Below are 6,874 nucleotides of genomic sequence, written 5' to 3'. Positions count from 1 at the left end.
AGTAAACTTGAATTTTATGCTAATTAAAATAGGCTGTTTGTGGCCTATCAAACATACATTGTACATCTGCTTTAATTATTAAAGAAAAGGGCACATTAACCAGAAGTAAAGAATGTCCATGTTAGAAATAAACATTAGCCTCCTTTCCTGAACACTAATGCTGGTACTCCTTTGATGATAAGACTCCCTACCCAGGTGCCAAAGCCATAGTGACTCACTGTGTACGTGTAAATCTGCTTTTGTGAAACTTTGAAGGAATGTATCCCTGACTTGTTTAATGTTCTTTGTTCTGAAAAGATATAAAATTGTACTGAAAACCATGCTTTTCTGGAGCATTTCCTCAGAGTTATCTGAGAGGCTGTCTTCCAGGCTATAGTCCTCTGTTTGGCTCAAATAAAACTCTTTTCAATTTCTATTATAAATTGCTTATTGATTATTTTCATCAACAAATATATTGTGTTATTAGTTTCAGAGAAAGAATAGAGCCAATCTAAAAAAAGAAAAAGTTTTCTGAAATTTCCATGTGATTTCTTTCCCTGAACTTTCAATGCTAAGCATCCACATCACATTGTCCATATAACTAACTGTTAGTATGAATAATATACATATGAATCCTGTGACAAGTTGATAAAGATGGTGAATTTTCTCTACTATTGCATTTTTAACTACATCTTTGTATTTGTTCTGTATTATTATAAAATCCTTTATTAGTATTGTTTCTTAATTATAAATATTTTGTACTTTCAGCCTGTGAAATTAAATAGACCAGAATAGATCCCCATTTTCTCAGGGTAAAGACATTGCATTATAGACATTGCTTATATAAAGACATATGTTTATATAACAAAGCTTGCAACAGCTACTCAATAAAAATATTTCATGGGGGAAGGTGATAAGTCTATTTTAAAATGATGTACACTGAGTATTATAGCAAATATAAATATTTGTGATACCAAGGAAAATTATTTTTTCTTGTTTTCTTTGTGCTCAAAATACTGCAAAATTACACAGTAAAAGTAGAAAAGTATTTTCCTGGTAAATTCTTCTTTTTAATAATAATCATCCTTCCCTTTCTGACAGAAAGCAAAAACTATATATACATATACACACATAGAAAGGGAGGAAGGAAGAAACTAAGGAAGGCCAAAATAAGTAAATAAGTACTTCACAAAACAGGATGTAGGACTGCTATCATATTTGACTATTCACAGAGAACACAAGTAATTAAAATACGGGAGCCCTAGGCTATTAAATAAATCGATGACCCAATTTTTTTCTTAGTTGCTTAAACACCATCTATCCTAACAGCTAATGATAAATCAGTGACCCATTTTTCAACAAAAAGGAATAATTTGGAGACACAAACTCACCAATGCATAAGCCTTTGATATGTCAACAAGCAGTCTTCTTGAAAATAAATCTAATTTTTTAAAGTGGGGTATAAGTTAAAAATCTGACAACTTAAAATTTAATTTCCCTGTAAATTTCTCCATTTGCAATTTCATTTACCATGATCCTGTACACAGCATTTAGCTATTTACTTTGTTTTTAGATCAGAGACTGCAAATTTGACACTAACCACTATTCTCAGTAATTATTTTCCAGGTTTATGTTAGACCAAGTTCTAGAGTAATCATATCAGGTGTGGAATATTCAACATTGGTGTCCATCATTATCTAGGTCTAGATTTTTATATAAGAGGCATATAATGTGATTTTAGGATCTATGGAAGGTTATTCCATGAAAAGAAAAACACCTCTCCATTCTTTTCTCTTTTTATTGATTATAATTTATATTTAATAAAATGCACAGTTCTTAAGTGTTCAACTTGATGTTTTGGCAATTTATATACACCTGCATAACTACTACCCAAAGAAAGATATTGAACCTTTGTCTCATGCTCCTTTTCAGCTTATCCCCACCTTAACACACAGACAACCACTGTTCTGATTTTTTTTCAATAGATTAGTTTTTACCTATTATTGAACTCCATATGAATTGAATCATAAAATATCTACTCTCTTGTGTCTGGCTTCTTTTGATCAGCATAGTATCTGTGGTAATTATCCACATTGTTATATGTATCAGTTGTTCAATCCTTTTTACTGTCAAGTGCTGTTCCATTGTACAAATATCCCACAATTTGTTTATCCATTCTTATGTTGATGGACATTTGTGTTGTTACTAGTTTTGGCGACTGTGAAAAAGGCTGCTATGAATATTATTGAACAAGCTTTGTGTAAACACATGTTTTTATATATTTTGGGTAATTGTTTATGCATGTATTTGATAGGTATTTCCCTCCTTTTAAAAAATACAAGACAAATATTTAATTCTATAACCCATTGTTATTAAGACATATAATGTAAATCTGTAAAGAACATAATTATTAACTTAAATTCATAATATGTGGACTTTCCTGGTGGCGCAGTGGTTAAGAATCTGTCTGCCAATGCAGGGGACATGGGTTCAAGCCCTGGTCCAGGAAGATCCCACATGCCGTGGAGCATATAAACCCATGCACCACAACTACTGAGCCTGAACTCTAGAGCCCGTGAGCCACAACTACTGAAGTCCACATGGCTGAACCCATGCTCTGCAACCAGAGACGCCACCACAATGAGAAGCCCCAACACCACAATGAAGAATAGCCTCTGCTTGCCACAACTAGGGAAAGCCAGTGCACAGCAATGAAGATCCAATGCAGCCAAAAACTAATTAATTAATTAATTAATTTAAAAAATTCATAGTATGAGATAGATGACTGATCTCAGAGGACTTGGTAAATATAAAAGTGCAATAAACTATGAATTAGAAGACCTCGATTCTAGTGCCACCATTAGGTGCTAGTTCTGATTTCGGACGCACACAGCAGGAAGCAGCAGCTTGCAGCAAGCAGCAGTGAGTAGTAGCTGGAAGCAAGATCCTAGTTCCCGGGCCAGGAGTCCTAACGACTAGACCACAGAGGCCAGTGGCTAGCTCCTGGATCCCCCAGTTCTTGCCTGCCTTGTCAGGAAAGAATTTGGGCGAGGAGACAGAAGGTAAAGAGAAAAGTTAAAAGTTTATTGGAAAAGTAGAGTACATGTGGAAAGACACACGGGCAAACTCAGAGAGAGAGAGTCGCCCCTTTGGGAAGTTTAAATTCTTTATAAAGGGGTGGTTTGCTGGGTTTTTGTCTCCCATCTGGCCAATCATCTTGTTTTGTCCCCCTTGGCTAATTTGTCTCAGGACCCTCCCCTTAGGTGCGCACGCACCTCTCAGCCAAGATGGATCTTGACGTGAAAGGGTCTGGGAGAATCAAGACTCACTATGGCCTGGCAGTGTCCCCTGACTTTTGACCCCCAAGGACCCCTTCTGCACATGTGCAGTGTCTCTCTTATCTCAAGGAAGGGAAATATATAACCTCTTGATCTTTACTCAAACGGGGTTTAGCCCCTCTCTGTCCCTGCCATGACTGTTATCTTAAGGTGTCCACAGGAGACAAAGGCTGGCTATTTACTCTGTTTCTGTTGATACTTCCATTTTAGAGAGCAAACAGGAGGCTGATTGTAAATGCCTAACCTGGAACCCACCTATCTCCTGTCTCAGGAAATGCAAACAGGAGGTTAGTTGTAAGTGCCTGGCCTGAAATCCATCTTTTTATCACCCCAGTCAATGTAAATAGGAGGCCAGTTGTAAATGCCTAGCCTGGAGCCCATCTATCTCCTACCTCAGTTCTATGACCTTAGACAGTTTACTTAACCTTTGTGAACTTCTATTCACTCGTCTTCAAAAATAAGGTTTAGTGTTCTAAATCATTTGTATCTTCTATGCACCTATTATGCTATGTGGGGATAGAACTAGATGCTGTAGACATGAGGGGTAACACTGATTCCCTGCAATCAAGGAGCTTATGAGTTAGTGGGAGAAATAGACACATCGACCTGAAAGGTCATTAGAATATAATAAGTGAGATTCATTCAACAATAAGAATATAACCAATAGGTATCTATTGAGTGTATACCTTGTATTTCCTGCTAGGTATTTGGCATATGATGCTAAATACTTCCAATATAGGTTTGGCCTTTGTGGTACAGACTGATGGGAGATACAAATTAAAAATCCAATCCTAATGTAGTACAACTAGATACTGGGGGAATACACAACACATGGGAGCACAGAATCAAGGTTCTTAACCCAGACTAAAAGAAGAAAGAAGACAGAGAAAACGTTCTGGAAAAAATCTGAACTGAGACTCAAAGGAAAAAAAGTTGGAAATAGTCTGACAAAAAGGGATGTGTTTCACTAGCAAAGCAAAATAGAGACATAAACAACCAGAGAAAGATCATGGCAAATTCCAGGAATGAAAAAAAAATTGTGTGACTGCATCTTAATTGAGTGGCATGAATAAAGACTTTGAGACCGATTAGGAGATGACAGTAACCTGAAATAGAGACACAACAATGAAAACATAAAGTTAACAGATTAGAAAGATTAGCAGCAACAAGAAGCTGCTACTACCCCTAGGCTGAAGAGACAAAGAGAGGAGATGGAAACTTATCACAGAGGCCAGAATAACCTGGCAGAAGCTAAAACATTAGCAGTAATGTTCAGCGAGAGCTAGAGTCATGAACAGTTGCTGCCAGAGACCTCCCCAAGGAAAATAAGAGAGAGAGAGAAATACTCTGGCCTCTCTCTTCTCTCTCTCCAAATTCCCATCACTACCTACAATTGTACGAGTCCACCAGGAAGCCAGCTGACACAGGAGCCTGAGAAACACAACCTAGAGGAGTCTGCCACTCTGCAAACAGAGCAAAGCAAGCAAATGTCAAGGAATGGATCTGAGAGCAAACAGGTCCAAGACTGGCACACAGTTTTAATTACTATATACTAATACAAATACAAATACAAATACTAATACTATCTCAGCTGCATGTGAGAAAAAGAAGGAGACAAAAGAAGAGAAGACATCAAAAAAAGAGCAAACACACAAGAAGTGAAAGCTTTCAATCTCTTCACTTCTTTGAATAGGAGAGGCCTGAGTGTACCCACACATAGACTGAAATCTTTATTTCTACACCCAATCAGTTAAGAATATGACACATCCCATCAAAATGTGTGGCTCAGCAGAGTAGTGATTTGCAAACAAGGGAGTGGAGATGGAAATATTAGGTATTCCAGAGGTTATGTGTAGTTTGAAGTGCCTCCCCAGCTTTGATGAATGCTCTTACACACACACGTGCACGCGCACACACACTCAGAATCACTACACTTTTTTATTGATAACATCCACATTATTAAAGAGGTCCGTATCAGAAAATCCCTGCCTGTACTTTTTCAGAGTCCTTTTGTTATACCAAGAGATATTCCTGCCTGGAGAAATGACTCTTTTCTAAGAAAATAAGATGGAGCATCTATTACTGACAGAAATAGAAAAGAAGAGGAAATTGATAAGTAGTCACCCACAGGGGCATATCCCAGACATAGGAATGTACAGGCACTGGAATATCCCTAAAGCAGATGAGCTTTCCCAAGAAGTCACAAAGGGGAATAACCATGGAGAAAAAGTTTGCATTTGCACATATGACACACCATGAGGGCATTTGGTGCCAAAATACACTGGAGCATTCCAGTAAGATATATTTTCTTCCCCTCAACTCCCCTTCAAACACCAACCCTCCTGCATGAGCTAGAGGCAGCCAAACAAGCAGGGAAGAAAGGCATAAAAAGGAATTTAAAGGAATAGGAAAGAAGCCACCCACACATAACCTCCTCTCTACCACCACTTCTCACTGCAGGCTTCCAATCATGAGTCAGACCCAAATACAGGAAGAGAGAGAGAGAGATTAAAAATATAGTAATAGACTAGATTGATGTTTGTCATACTTAAAATTAGACTGTTGATCCCTGAAAGTGACCAGTAAAGCAATGAGATATGCCCAAGATATAAACCATAAGCAGAATATGGATATTCTACAGAGCTTAGTTAAAAAGTAATAAGGATAATAAAATAGAGGAAGAAAAATAGAGCAAAGAAAACTCAGTCAACCTAATGAAGATTGTCAACATAACAAAGATCAAAAAAGATAGGAAAAAACTCTAGAAACTGCAAATAGGAAGACACAAAATAACATATAGGAATAGGTCTAAATATAATCATAATGATAGGCAATGTAAGTGGGATAAACTCATTATTAAATGGCAGATGCTCTCAGATTGGAGTTGCTAAATCCAGCTATATGTTGTTAGCAAGAGATAAACCTCAAATAAAAGTTGCAAAGAAAAAGATAGAAAAAATATACAAAGCAAATTGCTTTAAAAATGAAATATAGCAATATTAATATCTCACAAAAGAGATTAAAGGAAAAAACTACTTGATATAAAGCTGGAGATGACACTGATATTGAAAGACATGAAATACTGTCATTGTTCTCTGAATAAGGCAGGAGCTTAAGGAGAACAGGATGATATGTGGAGTACTGGCCTAAGTCCATCTGAAAACGGGTCCAAATGTTCTATGGACCTACGTTGTTGTTATTTCTCCAGTCCCTGGGTAATAATTGGGTTGGGATATTCAACATTTGGCAGAAATCTTATATTGGATCCCCTTCCAATATAAAAGCAATGCAGTGATTGGTGGTCCTCACCGAACGTTGGATACAGTAGTATATCACACTTAGAAATATTGTCCTTACCCATTTATCAAGAGATTTAAAAAGTGCAGTTTTGAGTAGGGCTCTGAGCAGTAAGAGAGGGTGTTTTGTTTCCCATTCATCCCATTAGTGATAAACACCTTAGAGTTATGGCAATGACCAAAAATACAACAACCAACACTGGACAGATGAAATCAACAGCAGTTTAAGAGGCATATATACTCACAGCCCAGGGGAGGAGG

This window comes from Aethalodelphis obliquidens, unplaced genomic scaffold, assembly GCF_003676395.1.
Source record: "Aethalodelphis obliquidens isolate GAN/ISIS:26980383/991018 unplaced genomic scaffold, ASM367639v1 scaffold106, whole genome shotgun sequence".
Classification (NCBI taxonomy): Eukaryota; Metazoa; Chordata; class Mammalia; order Artiodactyla; family Delphinidae; genus Aethalodelphis; species Aethalodelphis obliquidens.
This window is presented reverse-complemented; position numbering follows the sequence as displayed.